The sequence below is a fragment of the Chiloscyllium punctatum genome, chromosome 8, assembly GCF_047496795.1.
Source record: "Chiloscyllium punctatum isolate Juve2018m chromosome 8, sChiPun1.3, whole genome shotgun sequence".
NCBI lineage: Eukaryota > Metazoa > Chordata > Chondrichthyes > Orectolobiformes > Hemiscylliidae > Chiloscyllium > Chiloscyllium punctatum.
The window spans coordinates 91,627,194-91,650,007 of NC_092746.1; the positions used below are offsets into that span (position 1 = coordinate 91,627,194).

At 42.3% G+C, this 22,814-nt stretch overlaps 1 protein-coding gene across 4 annotated transcripts in view; it reads left to right on the plus strand.

Moving 5' to 3' along the window:
- The window catches only part of jcada (junctional cadherin 5 associated a), a 220,618-nt gene that overhangs the window by 48,400 nt on the left and 149,404 nt on the right, over nucleotides 1–22,814 (plus strand). The window contains exon 1 of one of the 4 annotated variants that reach the window (XM_072576057.1): nucleotides 17,138–17,268. The exons of the other annotated variants lie outside the window; for them this stretch is intronic. The gene's annotated coding sequence lies outside the window, so the exon portion shown is untranslated. Of the gene's footprint in view, nucleotides 1–17,137; nucleotides 17,269–22,814 lie in introns of those variants that run through there. 4 annotated transcript variants of the gene reach the window in all.

The window sequence follows — 22,814 nt, forward strand, 5'->3', positions numbered from 1 at the left end:
TGGCTATCGACTCTATCTATGCCTCTCATTATCTTGTATACCTCAATTAGGTCCCCTCTCCTCCTCCTTTTCTCCAATGAAAAAAGTCCAAGCTCAGTCAACCTCTCTTCATAAGATAAGCCCTCCAGTCCAGGCAGCATCCTGGTACACCTCCTCTGAACCCTCTCCAAAGCATCCACATCTTTCCTATAATAGGGCGACCAGAACTGACCACAGTTTTCCAAGTGCGGTCTAACCAAAGTTTTATAGAGCTGCAACAAGATCTCACGACTCTTAAACTCAATCTCCCTGTTAATGAAAGCCAAAACACCATATGATTTCTTAACAACCCTGTCCATTTGGGTGGCCATTTTAAGGGATCTATGTACTTGCACACCAAGATCCCTCTGTTCCTCCACACTGCTAAGAATCCTATCCTTAATCCTGTACTCAGCTTTCAAATTCAACCTTCCAAAATGCATCACCTCTCATTTATCCAGGTTGAACTCCATCTGCCACCTCAGCCCATCTCTGCATCCTGTCAATGTCCCGCTGCAGCCTACAGCAGTTTAACAGTCAACCTCTATACTGTCAACGACACCTCCAATTTTTGTATCGTCTGCAAACGTGCTGACCCATCCTTCAATCCCCTCTTCCAAGTCATTAATAAAAATTACAAACAGTAGAGGCCCAAGGACCGAGCCCTGTGGAACACCACTCACCACTGACTTCCAGGCAGAATATTTTCCTTCTACTACCACTCGCTGTCTTCTGTTGGCCAGCCAATTCTGTATCCAGACAGCTAAGTTCCCCTATATCCCATTCCTCCTGACCTTCTGAATGAGCCTACCATAGGGAATTATTTTGGTGAATTTAGTATTTCATATTGTCTGCATGAACTGAAGATTCCAGATTGGGCAAAACATGTCAAGACCATTGTAATGCCTTGAAAATAAGCAGATTAGTGTCTTAATGCTTTGCCATCATTATTTTCACAATTGTTTGCTTATTTGTGTCAGCTAGAAATTAGAAATGTTCATGAATCATTGGATTTAAACCAGAATAATAACTTAAACAAGACAGTTCTATAGCTTCACCCACATAAACATGTCCACAGCATAGATTGATCTCATATAAAAGGATTGCATATAGTAATGAAGGAACAAGGAGTTTTTTTTATGAAGGTGAAAAAGGGTTGCATTGTGATAAAGTAACAGTATGGATAATTATATTCTTGTCTTCTGACATGTTGCGTCAGAGGACAGCTCACACTCTAATGAAAACAACCCAATTCCTTAGTAGCACTGTTTAGTGTTGGGGAAGGCGGCAAGTATAAACAAGGATGGTGAGTCACGTTAGCAATTAAATGTGGTAACATCACTGAACTTACATTCCCATGCCTCCGCTTCCAACTCAGACCCATATGCTTCTCATCCAGTTTGGCCCACTTACGTCCTCATCCTAAATCTGAACTTTGTCATTGCTGGGACAATTAAACCATTCCAGATTCTATAGCTCTTTTTGACATTTTGACAATTTCCCTGAGCTAGTCATCCACACATCTAGGTGAATGTTGTGGGGGACATGGTTTCAAATACCACCATGGCAGCTATTCAAATACCACCATGGAACATCAATTCAATCCATGAAGTCTGGAACTAAAAACTGTTCAATGTAAATAAGACCACAACAACTAGCATCTATTATCATAAAAACCCATCTGTTTCACTAAAGCCCTTTATGGAAGGAAAAGTACCCCTCCCTTCATCCCCACATGATTCCAGACTCATAGGAAGGTAATTGACTCTTAATTGCTCTTTGAAATGGCCTACAGGGTAATTAAGGAATGGTGGGAAATGCTGGTCTTGTCAATGATGCCCACACCTCATGGAAGAATAAAAAAAGTAATCAACTCCCAAACGTCTAGCTATATTTCACGTGAACTTTAAATTGAAACTGCTCATCAGTTCCAAACTTGATTAGCTAAACATTCCCTTCCAATTGTTTTGTTTGGTTGGTCGATGGTCTTGTAAATCATCATAAAGTTTGGAAATGCTTTCAGGTTATTAAATATTAAGAAGATTAACTAAGCTGAATTCTCATATATCCTAACAGATTGATAATAATCAACACACTAAGAATGTGAAGTCTGACATGGGAAAAGTTTGTTTGGTCACACAGGTCCATTCCTTCTGCAAACATTGTACAATGTGCATCAACTCTTTATTATCCAAAGTTTTGCTGTTGAGGTGGATGGCTCAGGTTGAGATTTCCTGACTCAGCAGACCTGCCTTGGTTCCAAAGGGCCTCATTAAACCCAGTTTCCACTTGTGAGGTGTCTGGATGTGACAGAGTCAAGTCCATCAACACTGGAAGCAGATTGTAAATGGCCATGAAGGTGGGCAAGTGTTGAGGTGTGTTCGTTACAAAGCTTGCCTCACCTCGCTGAGACTTCATACCAATTGTTTGAGAAGCCCACTCAACCCTCCATGGCTCATCCATGCCAACATGTGCCCCCTCCATCATGCCTCTTCTCATATGCCCCCTGGCCCCATGACATCTTCATAATCACTCAACCAGCAGCTTCATTGGCAGAGCATACAAACCTCGTGGAGATGAAAATAAATTTCTAACAATTAAATAAAGCTTCTCACGCACTGTTGATAATGAAGAAAACATCCATTCATGAAACTCACTGAGTACTTGTAAATTTTAGGTGGTTAATTTATTGTGAAAGTAGGTAAGTTACTCAGACTCCATATAAAGGCAGGTCATCCTTTATTATCCTCTTTAACTGTGAACGCAGAACACCCTCCAAGAGAATTATCAGAGACGAGAGAGAACAAAAACAGCTCGTAAAACTGGAAAATAGACATACTGGTCACACTGAAGTTTCAGTTTCAGGTGTATAGAACAAGTCAGACCCATACGTGTCATTTTCAAGTCTTATTATTTTTTAAGTTGTTCTTGAAACTTGGCCAAACATTCATTATGACATACTAACAGCCCCTGGAGAAATTTCAAAAACAAACTATTGAAACTGCAAGAAAGAAATGTTTCGGTAACCAACATTGGCTGGCCATTTAGTGGCACAGTGACTCAATGGTTAGCACTGTTACCTCACAGCACCAGGCTCCCAAATTCTGTTCCAGCCTCGGGCGGCTCTCTATGTGGAGTTTTCACATTCTCCATGGTCTGCATGGGTTTCCTCTGGATGTTCTGGTTTCTTCCCACAGTCCAAAGATATGCAGGCTCAGTGGATTGGCCATGCCTGTGGTGTCCAGGGATGTGTAGGTGAGGTGGATTAGCCATGGGAAATTCAGGGATAGATTAGAGTCATAGAGTCATACAGATGTACAGCATGGAAACAGACCCTTCAGTCCAACGCATCCATGCTGACCAGATATCCCAATCCAATTTAGTCCCACCTGCCAGCACCCGGCCCATATCCCTCCAAACCCTTCCTATTCATATACCCATCCAAGTGCCTTTTAAATGTTGCAATTGTACCAGCCTCCACCACTTCCTCTAGTAGCTCATTCCATACACGTACCACCCTCTGCATGAAAAAGTTGCCCCATTAGGTCTCTTTTATATCTTTCCCCTCTCACCCTAAACCTATGCCCTCTAGTTCTGCACTCCCCAACCCCAGGGAAAAGACTTTGCCGATTTATCCTATCCATTGTTGGGGGGGGAGGGTGTAGAACTGGGTGGGACGCTGTTCAGAGGGTCGGTGTGGACTTGGTGGGCTGAATAGCCTGCTCCCACACTGTATGGATTCTATGACAAGTCAATGAAAGCAGACTTGCAGATTATACTTAACTATCACACTGACAGCTTCAGCCTGTGTATTTTCATGTTTAAAGAGCAAGGAATTTAAAAACTTCAGATCATCACACTTAAATACACTTTATCTACCTTGCAAGAGTTTCTGTGCCCACTCCATCAATTAGTTCTGGAGGTCTACAGCACAGAAAAAGCCCTTTCCGCCCAGTCTGTGCCAGTCAAAAACAACTGACTAATCTCAATTTTCCAGCACTTATCCTATAGCTTTGTATGCCCTGATTTTGCAAATGAACATCTAAAAAGTTCTTAAATGTTATGAGTGTTCCTGCCTCTTTTGGCCTTATAGACAAGGAGTTCCAGATTCCCACCATTCTCTGGGTGAAAAACATTTCCTTACATTCTCTCTAAACCTTCTGTCCCTTATCTTAAATCTATGCCCCTGGTCATTGATCTCTCCACCAAGGGCAAAGCTCCTTTTTGCCTACATTTATCTGCTGCTCATAATTTTATCCATCTCAATTGTGTCCCCCCTCAGTTTCCTCTGCTCCGAAGAAAACAATCCAGTCTATCCAATCTGTTTCCATAATTGAAACTCTCCAGCACATGCAACATCCTGGCAAACCTCCTCTGCATCCTCTCCAGTGCTATCACATCCCTCCCATAATAGGGATTCCAAAACTGCACATAATACTCTAGCTGTGACCTAACCGTCTGGTTATACAGTTTTAGCATAACTTCTCTGCTCTTAAACTCTATGCTTCAGCTAATAAAGGCAAAAATCCCACATGCCTTCTGAAACACTTTATCTAGCTAATATCATAAGAGACTGGAGGACCTGTACACCAAGGTCCCTCTGATTCTCAGTACTTCCCAGGATCCTACCATTCATAATGTCTGCACTTGTTTGTCCTGCCCAAGTACATTACCTTACATTTATTTGGGTTAAATTCTATTTGTCTTTGATTAGCCCATTTGACCAACCCATTTATATCCTCCTGCAATCTAAGGCTATCTTCCTCACTATTAACTACCCCAACAGTTTGCGTATTGTCCATGAAAATCCCATCCTCAACGAACTCCACACTATGGGTAACAATCAAACACAGAATTCTTTGAATTCAGCACTGTTCAAATGGTACAGTTGAATTAGGTTTCCCTACTGTGTGAATTGTCCCCTTCCTCATGCTCACTGAAATTAAATCTGCCAGAAATGAGGATAGGACTTTCAGATTCTGCTCCTGCCTGCCACTTTGAAGGCACGTGAGTCCGCTCCCTCTAAAAATTCAGCCTGCCTTTCTATCTATTTAATTTCTGAGGAAAGAGCAGAGGCAGAATCTTCTGCCCTTGGTGAGGATGTGCCTGGAGGTGTGGCCATTTAGTTTGGAGGGGTTAGTTTGTACCCAAAATTCATTGTCTTCCCATCTTCACTGGAATTCAGAGTGGGAAAGCCATGATTAACCTTCCAACCTGCTGTCTATTGAGGCCCTTTAACTGTCCAATTAATGACCACTTAAGGACCTTTTTAGCCATTGCTGTGATAAATAAATGGGTCTTTTTCAGGTTGGTAGAAATGGCATGCCACAGGGAGTTATACAAATTCCTTAGCTTGTGCTGTGGCTACAAAAGCAGGCCAGAGGCCAGCAATCTTGCAATGTGTAACTCACCTCCTGACTCCCCTGACAACCTACAATCAGAGGGCTGATGGAGTACTCACCACTTGCCTGGATGAGTTTCACTCCAACAAAACCTGGGAAACCATCCAGGATACAGTAGCTTGAATGATTGTCATCACATTCACTGCCTTCACCACTAATGTTCAGTAGCAATGACCTGTGTACAGATGCACTGTAATAGCTCACCATAACTCCTCTGGCAGCACCATCCAAACTCATAGCTCTGCCATCGAAAAAGTACCAGGGCAGCAGAGACATGAGAAACCACCACCTGCAAGTTCCCCTCCAAGTCACAGACCATCCAGGCCTGGAAATACATCATCATTCCTTCAATGTTGGGTTAAAAATCCCTCCCAAACGGTATTGTGAGTATGCTATACCCCAAGAACTGCAGCCTTTCAAAAAGCAGCTCATCACTACCATCATGTCCAGGGCAATGAGGGACGGAGAGTAAGTTTTGGCTCAGTCAGTGAAACCCAAACTCCATGAATGAATCTATAAAGAAAGGTCAAGGAAAGGGCAATGACCTCAGACTAGATTTCAGGTTAATTTTGAAATGTACTGCAGTTTAGGAATGATCACAATTAATCTTTGCCTTCTCTTAGCGTCATAGCACTCAATCCCTTATACATCATTAAAATCCTTTATATAAGGATGTGAATCAATGCAACATTAGATGTTATAACTGGGAATCTATTCTACAAGCTCAATGAGAATACAAGTCCTTCTGCATGAGATTTTGTACAAAACCTGTTAATATCCAACCTTCTCTCCAAGTGAAATAACTTACTTATTCCCCCCACAGCCCAGTTCCTCAAGGCTAAGAGACATCATTCATTTCTTTGTGTATTCTATTCTCAAATAAAAACAAATCCTGCTGTCTGAGATTTTCTTGATCCACTGAAATCATGAATGGAACTCGGGCAGCTTCTCCAGGAGGTGATGCCTAACAATGACTGACCCTGCAGCTCCACAATGGATAGCTTAAAAACTCTGTCTATATATTAGGGACCTCGAAAACCACAGTGATCTCCTATATTGGTATTGAACCCCATGGGGTGAAAAATGTTAACTGTTAACATTTTTGTAACTAAATACTAGTGCTGTTCTAATGTACAGTCAACACCAGTCACCACAGAGATTTGGTATCAAGATATCACTTGTTTGTGCTGACTGGTTGAGGGAAGTTAGTGCTGTGAAGCAGTTGTTAATGCTCTCTTTTGCACACTTTGCATCAGTTTCCATGAGTACAAGAGGGTGATATAATGGCAACATTATAACTGGAGTATGGATTTGAAAAGAAAACAATTTGCTAAAAATCAGATAAAGAAAGGAAAGTACATTTTCTTACTAACTGGATGAATACATTTATATACTGAGCAACTCGAAACAGAGACAAAGTCTGCTTTTCATTTATGAGAATGAAGCATTGGCACAAGTGCAGTCGCGTGTTTTGCTGATGGCAACCTGGCACAGTCCAGCTTAGTTTCAGCCTGAAGAAAATTGCACCTACACTTAGGAACTGGGAGATCTATCATTCAAAACATGCACAACAACTTAGAACTGGAGGCTGGGTCACACATCTGGTTCTGACCGGATTGGTTAGGGTGTGTTCTCTTTTTCCAGCAGTCAAAAACAACATCACTGACATGTATTTCTGAAGAAGCAGCTTTCTGACGAATACCAGGGTTATACCGACCTGTAGTCAGCTTCATTAAAGAGGCATGTTTGCCATCACCTTGCCGTTTTTCTTTCACTGTTCATAAGGATATTATTGTTAAGATACAGCAAATTCTCTGGCCTCTCTAGTAGTTTCAGCTTTGAGTATATGCAGGTTAGATATAGCCTGGTTGACTTAGTAACTTGAGGTATCCAGTTCAGCTGTCAATGGGTAACCAGCTATACCAATACACTGATTGGGCTTGACAGACTAATATTGTGTCTGCAGCCAAATGTCTTTCTTCTTATTTCCAGATAAGTCTGAAATCCCATGGAGATTGCATGGCATAAAATGGACAAGCAAGAGTAGGCTTATCACTGACTGATCTTTGCGAGCTGCCTGGGGTTGATCAATGTAGAGTATAATTTACAATAAATCATCTTAATTCCAAGTTTCAAAAGAGAACCAACTGTTACTTAATTAGGTTTCCTACATTAGCCTCTCCTCTGGTGTCCTGTACATTCTCTGTGGTGTATCCATTCCCTTTTGTAATTGGAGGCATTCGGCCACTCACCAGCAATATTTACCCATCAGGCCATGCAAATGAACTGAACATTACACCAGTTGGTCGAGTTGGAAATGTGCAACAACCAGAGAGTGGTTGGCAGTGCTGTGGGCATCAGTGGTTAGTCTTACATTTCAGGTTCACAGAAGAGATTTACCACTTACACCTGGTGCTGGAGTGGAGAAGAATGAAAGGTTGAAACATCCAAGGTTCTGGAGCTGGGTAGCGTAAATGCTAAGAGGTCAGGGAATTTAAAACACCAGGTCATGGCCTCTGGATAAGGGAGCAATCATGTTGGATGGAGAAGATGAAAAATTTCTTCACCCAAAGCATTGTGAATCTTTGGAATTCTCTACTCACAGAGGCTTGTTACATCTCCACCATTGAACACATTTCAGGCTGGGTATGAAGTATTTTGACCTCTGTAATAGAGAACATATATACCAAAAAAGTGGGATTGAAGGCCAGATCATGGCAGGCTTGTTGGGGTTTTATGGTCTATTCATGCCTCAGCACAAGATGTTGAACCATAGCAAGTTCTGAAGGAGGCCATTTGGCCTCGCTGAGTTATGATGGCCGTTTTGAAAGAAACACTCGTGTTTCGTCTCCCATTGCCATGTTTTTCTACATCTCTCCAAATTCCTCATCCACAAATTACTGCAACGTTCCTTTTTGAAATCAATTGTAGAATCGGTTTTTATAACGTTTCAGGAGAGATGGCCATCTAGGAAAGTATTGTACTTTACTCCACTGAGGCAAGAGGTAAAGAGAAATCAGCAACAAAAAAAATAGTTTTAAAAATGTCAGAGTGGCACATTTTTCACCTAAATGGAATTCAGGTTGTGCACTGTTGCCTATTTTGTTTACCTCATGAGATTCCAACTTCATGTATTAATATCTAATGGATGTTGCACATGGACAGAAACAATAGACAGCAGTTGTTCCCATTACAGTGCAGGCACATGCCTAGTGCATATAGCAGCTGCTGAGCTCATTTCCTCATGAGAGAAGCTTCATAATCAACAGGAACTTTCAAAGCAGCTTTCGCAGGCCAGAACTGAAGTGACCCTGATGCTTGCTGAAAAAAAATCTCATGCACTTGAATCCCTTAATTATTGAATATTGAACAAATAACTCCACACAACCATTCTGCAGTTCACTGACATAATCACTCTTCATTCTGTACACCTCAGGTACGTGACATGAACTCAACAGCAAGGGAACTCCCTCCACAAATAAAACCTATTATTGAAGTGTTGTCGGTGTGAGCTGTTGTAATGGTAATGCAAAGCTCGGAATTGGTGAACGAGATTTGAAAGCTGTGTTTATTTGTGCCAAGTTAAGAATAAAGATGCCCTTCACTTGGAGCAGGAATGTGCCTGAGACAGTATAACACAGCAGGCAATATTCCGCCAGCTGCCTGTTATATTACCTGTTGGATGTTCAGTTCCACTGAAGTCAATAGATTAAATTCTGAGCCAGCCATGTAATAAGTAATTTAATATAAATTACTGGAGAAACTCAGTAGCTCTGTCAGCATTTTTGGAGATAAAACAAAGTTAACATTTCAGGTCCATGACCATTCTTCAGAACTAGAGTCATTCAGTTGTACAGCATGGAAACAGACCCTTCAGCCCAACTCATGCATGCTGACCAGATATCCTAAATGAATCTCGTCCCATTTGCCAATATTTGAGCCAATATCCCTCTGAACCTTTCCTATTCACATTACTATCCAGGTTCATATTAAATGTTATAATTGTACTAGTCTCCATCATTTCCTCCAGCAGCTCATCCCATACATGCGCTATCCCCTGCGTGAAAACATTGCCCCTTAGGTCCCTTTTTAATTTTTTCCCTCTCGTCTTAATCCTATGCCCTCTAGTTTTGGATTCCCCTATCCTGAGGAAAAGACTTTGCCTATTTACCCTACCCATGCCCTTCATTATTTTATAAACCTCTATCAGGTCACCCCTCAGCCTCCGATGCTCCAGGGAAATTAGCCGCAGCCTATTCAGCCTCTCCAGTAGCTCAAGCCCTCCAACCCTGGCAACATCCTTGTAAATCTTTTCTGAATCCTTTCAAGTTTCACAACATGTTTCTTGTAGCAGGACTTTAAACATTAACTCTGCTTTCTCTGTACAGATGCTGCCAGACCTGCTGACTTTCTCCAGTAATTTATGTTTTTGGTTCAGATTACTAGCATCCGCAGTTCCTTGTTTTTCCTTAAACAATTATAACATCATCAGTTTTGCATTCTTGCTCCAAGAGCCAGTATATGTACCCCCCAGTAGATCTATGCAGAGCCCAAGAGCCCCGCAGCAGTCGTACAGGTTTTTGTTAGACTTGATAACTCACCTGCTTTTACAGTTAGGAATCTGTTTAGATGTGGCTTCAGCTCAATCGTCAGCATAATAAACTGACAGGACATCCTGCTTTTGTTGACTATGTCCTGCAGATATATTTCCCAGTAACATGTTTCAGAGCAGTTTTAAGTTACGTTACCTCATTCCAAACTGAAAAAAAATGCTGATTTGCACATGACATTTGATTCCAAAGCACTGCCTAACAAATCTCCTCTCTCCCTCTTTGCAGCTATGATTTAATTGGTGGATATCTAGGATAAATTCCAAAATAAATGTAATGTGATGCAGAGTTTGTTTTAAATATACCACGTCACATATTCAAGTTGGCTGAATGATCTCTATTCATGGTATTGGAACATTTCTCATCTAAAGTGCTACAAGCTTTGGTGAGACCTCTCCTGGAATATAATGTGTTATTTTAATTGGTCTATATGTTTATGGAACGATACACTTTTTGTTCACTAGATTGATCCCTGGCATCAAAGGGATGTCCTACTATGATAGATTGAATAAGTTGGGTTTGATTTTTCTGCAATTTCGAAGAATGAGAGTGATCCTGTCCAAACATCTAAGATTATGAAGAGATTCTCTAGAATATAGATGGAGCGATGATTTCCCTATCTAAGGATTGATAATAAGGAGCATGGTTTCAGGTTAGGGAACTGACTACTTATGACTGAAATGAGGAGACATTTCTTCACAGAGAAGTTTATAAATCTCTCTACCTGAGGAAAATGTGGATTTTGTATCACTGATGATATTTAATCTTGAGACAGACAAATGTTGGTTTCTCAGGGGATCATGGGATATGGAGGAAATGAAATTGAAGCTCGTATTGAATGGCAGAACAGGCTTGATGGGTCAGACAGTCTTCTGTTCCTCAAACCTAGAATCCTTAGCAAGGACAATGTATAAATCCACTCTATCCTCCAATAACAGTTTAATTTCTGAAAAATAAGTATAAGTGTGTTGCTATTTTTTGATTGTCAGATGATTATTAGAAATAGTCTGTGAACTGGCATGACTATGAGAATGACACCATAAATACAGTGGAGTGAGTCAATACTGAATATAGACAATAGACAATGGACAATGGCAAATGTTGAGTTATGTTTCACTCCTTCAAGATGCTGTCATGATATTTGAGTCATGAAGCAGTTAGCAAGCTATGTAGACCATCATCACCAGTCATACATAAATAGTCATTTGACACATACCTTACTTATAGCTCTCACATGGCCCCTGGAGTGTGGAAATTAAAACATATTTCCATAGCAGCAACACTGTAAATTCAGTGACTCAATCTCCTTTTTCATCTATAAAACAAAAGGGAAACCTGCAAAATATTTTCTATGAAAGCTAATCTCTATTCTATAATAAAAAGATGAGACTCCAAATTTAAATCATAAAACCATCCACTCTTGCATAGCGATTGGTTGTTGTTGAAGAGGTTCTATATAATGAAAAAGACCAATTAAGGACCAGTTATGAGTCACAATGTCCAACACCACAAGGAAGCCTGAGAAAGAAACATCGCCCTGAAATTCAGCTGAAGCATTTAGAGGCTTGTCAGAGTGGGTGCCATGGGCCTTGCACATCCTCACAAGGTACCAAATCCTGTTTATTTGCTATTGACAAGACGAAAATAGTAATTGGGCCTTTAAATATGTCAATCACAGCCAGTCAGTCTGCTCCCTGTTCCTCTGTTGGTAGGATTCAGTCCACGCAGAAATATGTTTTTATAAATTTATGTAAAGGGAGGAGCTTCAGAATCCGCCTGAAGGCAGCAGGGACATGGGGAAAGCAGCACAAAGCCCCCTTGACCTTACCTTTCTCCCATTTTGCAAAATGTGGCAACTCTATTGAAGTCTTTAATAGACCAAATAATGGCCACAAGTGATTCATCCTGTAGCCTCTACCTCCCCATCCCTTTATGGCAGAAGCAATACTGTGCATTTACTGAGGTAAGAAAGGGAAGACCTCCTTTGGGGAATCCCCTTTGTCCATTGGAGACACCCACACAAGAACATACCATCCCCTCTCAAACTCGCTCTCAGACACATCCCCTTTGCTGTAGCTCATTGGTTAGGCCTGATGAATACCCCAGATGTACCTACTGACCTCCATTCACTCCTGTTCTTTGGCAACTGTCTCAGCAATGGCCACCATCCAAACCTGGCATGGATGACACTACAGAGCTGTTGGTCAATCAGACTGGCTCAGCAGCTCTCTATGGCAGGACCTTCCTCCTGGAATGAGTTTGATAGTCTCACCTTTGGCTAATTACAACACTCACAGGTCAAAATGGCAGCAGACAGCCAGTATCGGTGGGCATGTGCTCCCTGCCAGCTCCTAAGATGGTGGTGGGGGAGAAAATTGGGACATTTGAAATGTGGAGAAAGTGAGGACTGCAGATGCTGGAGATCACAGCTGAAAAATGTGTTGCTGGAAAAGCACAGCAGGTCAGGCAGCATCCAAGGAGCAGGAGAATCAACGTTTCGGGCATAAGCCCTTCTTCAAAGGATGCTGCCTGACCTGCTGCACTTTTCCAGCAACACATTTTTCAGCTCACATTTGAAATGTGGGTTGGTACCTCCATTAACATTAGTGGTGACAACAATTTCATCAGAATACCATCATACACTGCTTGGCTATTGCAAGTTTCACCCAATGGGGTAAATCATAGATGATAGTAGAACGAAGCCAATCAAAGTAGAATATCAAGATAACTGTACAATGGGCTGCCAGTACATTGTCACCATTTTAGACTATCTCACAGAGTCAACTTCTACCCAGTGTCTTTATGAATTACCCTTGGGAAGTGAGTACTCTTGATCATTTGTACAAACGAGTGGTATCAGCAGCCATTTTGTGGTGTGAGTGGGAGTGTGGTGAATGTGAAGGCAGTGGCAGATTCTCTTCAGCAAGTCTGTATTTTTTTAATATTGAAGAATACTGCAGCCTCCTTGCTCAATATGTTTATGTAACCCCAAAAGTTACCAGATTAATTTGAATTCAATTTCATACCGTGCCACAGCAGAATTTCTGAACTTGCCCTGAGTTTCTAGCGCAGTACCGTAACCACTGGGCCATCATAGTCATTGATGTTTGTAGTATCTTTATACCAGGAAAATATAGATGAAAATAATGTTACGGTTATTAGTCTGATTTTACAGCAGCTGCCTTTGGCACCTTTTTGTGAGGTACTTCTTTTAAAACGAGTTATCTCTGTCCGTGAATTCAGAAGACTCATTCTCTTCCTTCTTTTTCTCCACCCTTTCCTCCTGAAGGTAGTTTGGAGGGTGATAGTAACTCCCAGATATGCTTCAGACATTCCAGGAGTGTAATTCAATGAGTGTGTATGGTGAGTCATGGGTGGAGAGTTTTCAGTTGTAGCCATCACAGCCTGAGTACAGCAAGTGTTGATGGACCAAGTTCTCACAACAAACTGATGCCAATGCTCAACAACAAACCCTCATTGGCCCACCTTAACTGGTGGACTTGTGCGCAGAGCCATTTGAAGAGACAGTAAATCAAAACAGCATGGCCCAGCGAGGTTCCTGAGGTCATGAAGGGAGATTTGAAGAAAGCTCAGAGATATGGAAACAGGTGGTTCTCCTGTGCTGTTCTGCCTGTGCTCCAGGTGTTTTGCCAAAGGGACCCTATCAGAGAACATGGATAGATATTCCACGTGTGTCATCTCATCCTTGGTGGCAAAGAACATGCTAAAACATTTAAAATAACTTCATGGCACATTTCAGAGATTGGAATGGACATGAAAGATTCAGGCAACAAATTGTCAAAATAAACTGTAAAAGTAAAGACAAGGGAAACTAGGAAGCAGGCATGAAATGCGAACCTCAGAGTTTGGTTACTTAGTTGTTATGAAATATTAAAAAGAAATAGAGGCAGATATAAACCTATTGCCCCTCAAGCCAGTTCTATCCATTCGACTATATCATGTGTGGCTGAACTGATTCAGTTCACTTTCCTATGTTGCCCCATAACCTTTTAGTCTCTTTATATTAAAAAAAATCTAAGTTGTGATCTTACATACACCAGTGCATAGTGTAAAAATGCACTTCTTGAAATATTCCTCATGGTATTAAAACAAGAACAAATTACATGTACTACCATTTGTGACTGCAAGTTACTCCAAATACATGGACTATAAAAGAAAATGAACAGTCATAAACAAAAACTGTTTGCTGTTCAAGTATGTCCCTCCCACTTTCATCAATCTCTGTTACATGCATTTTGCCCATAATCTTTAAAGTGTTTAGGTCTTTTCATGGTGTATGTATACTGCTACTCATCTGTTATCTGTTACTCCTGGGGTGATATTCCTTCTCCAGTTCCAGGCAGTATTGTTCAGTTTGCATTGATGCCCTGGGTGTAAATGGAACTGCTTGGGTTTGCTCTATGAGGATTGATCTAAGTCCTGTCTCTTCAACACTAACATTGTAGTACTCCAGCATTCTGTTGTCATTACTAATCATTTGACGTGAATGAAAGCTGCTTGTTTCCTGTGCTCTAATTCCACAAAGCATCTTTTGCAATGAGCAAGCATAGAGGTTGACACTCTTATGACAAATTAGGTAAAAGCTTTGCTAGATAGTTCCTAATTCCAAAAGATCATTGCATTGTCTTCACATCGATTGATACCATGCTTCTACTATAGCTCTCACCTCACCAGGATCAATGCCAAGTCCCCTTGCTCAATGCTTGACAATTGAACCTGACCTTGGGTAACTTGAATTATATTTTTTCTTGTTCAGCTTCAAGTTATACTGGAAAGCTGTCTCATGCATTCTGTGTCTCTCTAGAATATGACTGTAATCTGCGACAACTTATTTCATCATGTCTCCACACTCATAGCTTGGCTCAACATCCACAATTGTATCCACTCTTCGATGATCACTGACTATCTTGTGCTGAGCATGTTAATAATCTTCTGAATCTGGGAAAATGCCAATGACATGTCTGAAACTCCTTAATGACACCCAAGACGTAATTAGAAAACAGCTACCTTCATTGAATTTCATTTGTGAGTAACCATCCTTCACCTCAAGGACATTTAAGACCCTAGCCTTGGCAAGATTTCCCTAACAAGATTTCTTTAATAGTTGACATGGGACAAAGAGAGCTCTTCAAGCCGATATTGAATCTTTTGGATTCATGTTCACCCATTAATTTTTCCAGCATAGTTTTCATTACCACCAGGGTGCAATTCGAGTCTGTAGGAGTTTCATAGACTCCCTACAGGGTGGAAACAGGCCATTAGATCCAAAACGTCCACACCGACCCTCTGTAGAGTATCCCATCCAGACCCACTCCCCTACCCTATTATATTTCCCCTGACTAATGCACCTAACCAACACATCCCTGGCTACTATGGGCAATTCACCTGACCTGCACATCTTTGGACTGTGGGAGGAAACCAGAGCACCCAGAGGAAACCCACACAGACACAGGGACAGTCGCTGGAGGCTGGAATTGAACATGGGTCCCTGGTGCTTTGAGGCAGCAGTGCTAACCACAGAGCTGCTGTGCCGCCCGAGTTATAATTTCCTTGACTATTCCATTCTTTTCCAGAGCCTGTATCTTGTATTTCAGGTTGGACTTGAGGGCCGCAACAAAGGGATTCAGTAGATGCTGAGTTTGTCCCCCAGTCCCATCTACTCAAGATTGCATTCAGCTGAAGACATCCAAGATCTGTAAAACACATCTTGGTAATTCTTTTAGGATCTACTCAGCAGTCAATGGTCTGGTGCAATAGAAATTACTACAGATCCCTTCAGGTATATGTTGGGAGGTGAACAGACTGCTTTGTGTGTGCTATCTGGAACTGTATATCTTCTCTATTTCCATTGCACTGGTCTTTCAGCTTAGTTTGTCCTCTAAAGATGAGTATCGTCCCATCATATGACCTCAAATTGAGGTCACCATCTGATCCATGTTATAAAGGTCTGTGAAGCTCGTCATGCTGCACTTAGTAGTGGGATGTCTATCTAATGCTTCATATTCATTGGATGAATGTGCTCTTCTTCTGCAGCTATCAGCTGAGCTTCTATCCATACTATGAATGATGGCCATGGAAGGTGACCATGAAGGAATTCTGGGACTTGCAGGTGTCTTAAGAACTTTCCCAATAAAGATCTTTAGCTTGGTTCCTCTGATCATCTGGCATGAGATCATGAGGAGCTCCACAAATAACCTGAAGCAGTTGCAAAGGTATAGCTCCAACTGTTGATGTGTGCAAGCCCAAATTGTGAACTGGAGTGTGCCGAGTTGGTCAATCTCACACAACAGCAGTTACATTCTCCATGAGCTAGAACAGGACATTTTTATGAATCTGCCATTATGAGTTCTATTTTTAATTAAGTATAATATCACTGGTTGTGAAGTGACAGACTTTAAAGTTAGTTATGTTTGAATAATGCTGGTGATGTGCTCTTATATTTCACTCAACCATTACAACAGTGATGAATGTTTCAAAACTGCCTCATAGCCAATGTAAGGCACTATGAAACACTATGAAAAAGATCAGAAAGACCTGCAGATGCTGTTAATCAGAAACAAATATTGGAAAAGCTCAGCAGGTCTGGCAGCATCTGTGGAGAGAAATCAGAGTTAAAGGTTCGGGTCCAGTGACCTTTTCTTCAGAAGAAGAGTTATATAAATGCAAGACTTTCAATTCTTTCTTTAGTTAAGAAGTAAGGAGAGGTGAAAAATAGAGAATAAATTTTCCTTCACAGATTAAATGAATGGGGTCGTGTTTGCAAAAATAAATGATGGGTCAAATGGCCTTTATTTTGTTCCATACCTTCTTATGTCTCTATAAATCTGTCAGCCCATCTCTTACAAACTGCTGGCAAAAGACAGCAAGTACAAGCTGTAGTACATATGACATGGACATAGCCACGTTACTGATGAAACAGCAGATTCTATTACAGGCTGTATGCACCAAAATACACCATGAAAGAAAAGGTTAAACCCAATGTTTATTCCATTGAAATCTGAATCAAAGCATCAGCTGATGCCCACTTGTAATACAGTGGTTGTGGTTGGGTTAGATCACACAGGAATGTAGACTGCTGTGAGTGAGGAGCCAGCAGTAGCACCAATTTCCAGCATGAATAAAGCAACACGTTGGTCACTTGGATTGAATGATCTGACAGGATTTTATCAATGACATCAGGATATTCCCTTCTTACAAAGCCTTCCAGTTACCGAAAGGTGAGAAAGAACTACAGCATTTCAAAAAAATACTTCAATGAATATATTCTTCTGTCTTCTACTATAATTCAGTTGTGATATGCTGACTTTGACACTTTGGCAGAACTCTCACATTGTTACGTTTGTGCTTGAAAATTGCATATAACCAACAAATCCAGCATATAATATTAAAATTTTACAACCTGCTGACTAGGATCGTTACCTATGGTCTGTGAATCATTGTTGAGGACACTGAGGTACTCTTGTTAAATCTTTATGCAAGATTATTTCCTTGTAGAATGAATCTAAAGGAAGTGCAGAAGGGCTGAAAAATATAAGCCAGCCTTTTTTTGTTTACTCTTTTCTATCAAATATAAAAGGCAATGTGAAAATGGGGGGAAGGGGGGCGTTGGCGGTGGGGGGTGTGGAGGGAGGGGGCAAAGAGAGAGGAATAAATCTTGAATTCTGGCAATTTACTGGCATGGAGCAAAGTGCATTCAAAAAATTATAATATAATGTTTAATGAAACCACTTAATGCTTAAACAACATTAGGGAGCAAGTCTCCTCTTATTTGCGTCCAGCTAGTTTTATTCAGCTCTTCTGGCCAGTGCAACTATAAATAATTTTCAGCATCCGTCTTCTGTCCATCTTGGCCAATAAAAAAGAAACCTTTTTACTTTTTGGACTAGTCTCCCACTCACTATTGCATTCTGTATCTAAAGTCTGCATGTCACGAACCTGAATGATATAGGAGATTTGAACAGCTTAGTGCCATATTTATAATATATTTGGGGGTAACCTTATCAAGGTGTATAAAATCATGAAGTATAGAGACGAATGGAAGGTATTTTTCCCCAGAATGGGGAATTTCAAGACTAGGGGGCATATTTTTAAGGTGAGAAGAAAAAGATTTAGCAAAGGCATGAAGGGCAACGTTTTTTTTACACAGCGAATGGTTTGTGTGCAGAATGAACATTCGGAGGAAGTGGTGAATGCAGGTACAGTTACAACCTTTAAAAGACATTTGGATAAGTGCATGAATAAGAAATGTTTAGTGGGATATGGGCCAAATGGTGTTAGTTTAGCTTGGGATTGTGGTTGGCATGGACTAGTTGGGCCAAAGGGTCTGTTTTTGTGCGGTATGACTGTTTGACTCTATGACTGCAAATGAGTAAATTATTTTAGAGGTTTTCTTACATAGTGCAGGACTCCTCTCTGCTGCACTCAGAGGTGTGTTGGAATATCAACATGAAAGCATTTAAGTTATGCACAACAGTTAAACAGCACTTAGTTAAACTTGTTGCATTTAAAAATCAGACTGTCATGCTAGCGTTTCACATTTATGAAAGTCACATTCATGTTAGAAACTAAAAATTATATTGTACAACTTTAAACAAGGCTATTTGAAAACTTAATTGTCTCTTAAAAGTTCACAGTTGAACAACAAATTATTGCATTGCATTACAGCAGGAGAATAAGTACCTAATGTGGGAAATTCTGCTCAATACAGTAACAACTCGTCAGAATATTCACCTCACACTTAAAAGTTTCCCATGTTAAAATATCAGCTCAGAGAAGCAGCTCATAAGCATCATCCCTTCATGGAGTGATCTTTCTGGATGCTGGTCATGGCACATTGGGATATCTCTCCAGTCCCTTAGAAAAGTGGAGATAGTTTTGCTTGATCGGAATTTGCAATCACAGTCATGACGTGGCAGAGCAGTGAAGTGGCTACCAGTTGCTTCCCCAAGATGGATCGCCAGAGTTGGCAATGTGCCCTGGATTTGCACTAATTGACATAAACAAAATTTCAGTGATGAAAGGTCAGTGAATAGAGGCTGTGGGAACAAAAATGTCACAACTATTCAAGAAATCATTTTTTTCTTCAGTTAATACAGAGGTTGCCTTGGAGACAGTGGGTAAAATCTTGTAGAGGCCGGTGTGATGTGAACTGTGGAACAATAGGATGGTAATTCTGTCGCGGCCAATCTGGACATCAGGAGCATCTTGCTCCATCTTATATGCTTTTAACAAATGGTGAGACAAGTTTCACCCCAGGCAGCGGTCAGTTGGCAATTAAGGGGAATTATTTCTTTTTAAACACTTTGTTCACGAACAACTCACCTTATTAATATTCAACTTCCCATCTTCTAAAAGGCAGAAAATTAGATGTCGAGAAAATTCAACATGTCAATCAGAGCTGATCTATTCTTGTTCTGAAGGTAATCTGTGTTGCGCATGACAAAACTGCATTGCAGGGTACAATTGGCAAGCACCAACCTTTCGCAACAATCATCCATGGACATTGGCATCTACATTTGCCAACCTCTTACAACCAGTATGGTACCTCTCTGATACCCTGGCAGTGCACTCTGGAAACACAGACTTGCACAGTAGGACACACCAACAACTGGCATTGTGAAGGCTGCTGCATAGGGGCATACACCCAGCTCATGGATTGGACCATGCTGCATCTCAGGACTGTTCACTTTCTCCTCCTGCCTTTGCTCACTTAGCGTCTGCTTGCATGCTTGCAGCATCCATGTGATGTTGTGCCAATTTGAGTAGCCGTACACCAGGCAACATGCCTTGCTGGTCAGTAGGCCTCAGTCAAGGAGGGACATCTTGCTGTATGGCAGTTATCACATCAATCTCACACCTGTATCATGTGCCTTTACAGGAGCTTACAGGGCAAACACACTGTACACACAACAAGTAAGCAGCCATACAGTTAGAGACTCATAGAGAAAAGGCCTCTGACCCATCCCATCCACGTCAGTCATGGGTGGCACGGTGGCACAGTGGTTAGCACTGCTGCCTCACAGCGCCAGAGACCTGGGTTCAATTCCCACCTTAGGCGACTGACTGTGTGGAGTTTGCACGTTCTCCCCGTGTCTGCGTGGGTTTCCTCCGGGTGCTTTGGTTTCCTCCCACAGTCCAAAGATGTGCAGGTCAGGTGAATTGGCCATGCTAAATTGCCCGTAGTGTTAGGTAAGGGGTATGGGTGGGTGGCGGGTCGGTGTGGACTTGTTGGGCCGAAGGGCCTGTTTCCACACTGTAATGTAATTGCCACCCAACTTTTCTCATCCCATTTTCCAGCACTCGGCCCACAGTCCTTTATGCCTTGGCACTCCAAATGCATATCCAAAAAACTTCTTTAATGTAATGAGGGCTCTGCCTTTACCACCTTTACAGGCAGTGAGTTACAAATTCCCAGCACACTTGAGATAAACAGGTGTGCTCACATTTCCTCTAAACTGGTGGGCTTTTAAAGAGACAGGAGATTACATACAGACCCAAGTACCGTACAGGACTCAGGACTGCAGAGTCCCTGATCCCTGGCCATCTTAATGCATTGGTTCACTGTTTCTGTTGCACCTTCTTGCCCCAGGCAGCACACCAATACTTTCTGAAACCTAGCCTAGGAAAGATTAGGGATGTTTTTGGATGAAGACCAGAGGTATCAGCAGCACCTATTGGTCTCTATACACCTTGTTCCTCTTAATTCCAGATCCCATGTTAATCTATGGTACATCATGTGTGGCTGTGAAATTGTGCATCATGCTTGAACAGTGCAATTCAGAGACAGACAGAGTGATCACATAACCAGATGGAATGGGAAAATACTGCCAATTATTAAAAAAAAGGAGCAAAATAACACACACTGTATTGTCACCAGTGCAGAAAATATGTTGCTGGAAAGGCGCAGCAGGTCAGGCAGCATCCAAGGAGCAGGAGAATCGACGTTTTGGGCAAGAGCCCTTCTTCAGGAATGAGGAAAGAGTGCCAAGCAGGCTAAGATAAAAGATAGGGAGGAGGGACTTGGGGGGGGGCTTTGGAAATGCGATAGGTGGAAGGAGGTTAAGGTGAGGGTGATAAGGAGAGGGTGATAGGCCAGAGTAGGGGTGGGGGCAGATAGGTCAGGAAAAAGATTGCAGGTTAGGAAGATGGTGCTGAGTTTGAGGGTTGGGACTGAGACAAGGTAGGGGGAGGGGAAATGAGGAAACTGGAGAAATCGGAGTTCATCCCTTGTGGTTGGAGGGTTCCTAGGCGGAAGATGAGGCGCTCTTCGTCCAGCCGTCGTGTTGCTATGGTCTGGCAATGGAGGAGTCCAAGGACCTGGATGTCCTTGGTGGAGTGGGAGGGGGAGTTGAAGTGTTGAGCCTCGGGGTGGTTGGGTTGGTTGGTCCGGGTGTCCCAGAGGTGTTCTCTGAAACGTTCCACAAGTAGGCGGCCTGTCTCCCCAATATAGAGGAGGCCGGGTGCAGTGGATGCAGTAAATGATTTGTGTGGAGGTGCAGGTGAATTTGTGGCAGATATGGAAGGATCCCTTGGGATCTTGGAGGGAAGTAAGGGGGGAGGTGTGGGCGCAAGTTTTGCACTTCTTGCGGTTGCAGGGGAAGGTGCCGGGAGTGGAGGTTGGGTTGGTGAGGGGTGTGGACCTGACGAGGGAGTCATGGAGGGAGTGGTCTTTTCGGAACGCTGATAGGGGAGGGGAGGGAAATATATCCCTGGTGGTGGGATCCGTTTGGAGGTGGCGGAAATGACGACGGATGATACGATGTATATGGAGGTTGGTGGGGTGGTAGGTGAGGACCAGTGGGGTTCTGTCCTGGTGGTGATTGGAGGGGCGGGGCTCAAGGGCGGAGGAGCGGGAAGTGGAGGAGATGCGGTGGAGAGCATCGTCGATCACGTCTGGGGGGAAATTGCGGTCTTTGAAGAAGGAGGCCATCTGGGTTGTACGGTATTGGAACTGGTCCTTCTGGCAGCAGATGCGGCGGAGACGAAGGAATTGGGAATATGGGATGGCGTTTTTACAGGGGGCAGGGTGGGAGGAGGTGTAGTCTAGGTAGCTGTGGGAGTCGGTAGGTTTATAGTAAATGTCCGTGTTGATTCGGTCGCCCAGGATAGAAATGGAGAGGTCTAGGAAAGGGAGGGAGGAGTCTGAGACGGTCCAGGTAAATTTGAGGTCGGGGTGGAAGGTGTTGGTAAAGTGGATGAACTGTTCAACCTCACCAAACTGCCCTCATTATGTTTCCTTCTTTCTCTCCTTCCAACTGAATCCCAGAAGGCTCCCTGATTCTACAGCTGGGGTGGATGGAGCCAGCTCCACCCTTGAACTCATTGGCCCTGGAGCTTTGATTGGATGATCTGGGGTGTTTGTGTCTGGATTGACCAGACATGCCAGATGCAAATTGACCTTCTTTGGCCTGAACTCTCAAAGATTGGAGGGAGCAGACAGGGTTAAGGTATACTGTGGGCAGTTTTGATCCACTTATTTAAGGAAAGGGAGTATCATTTTCATTGGAGGCTGTTCAGAGAAAGTTCACTGCAATGATCCCTGGTGTGAAGAGATTGTATTATGCGTAAAGGCTAAACTGGTTGGGAGTCTACTCATTGGAATTTTGAAGACTGAGAGGACATCTCAATGAAACATATAGGATTCGTAAGGGGCTTGACATGGTGAATGCTGAGAGAGTGTTTCTCCTCATGGAAGAGTCTAGTACAAGAGGGTCAACTATCAGAATGAAGGGACACCAATTTAAGTCTGCGATGAGGTGGAATT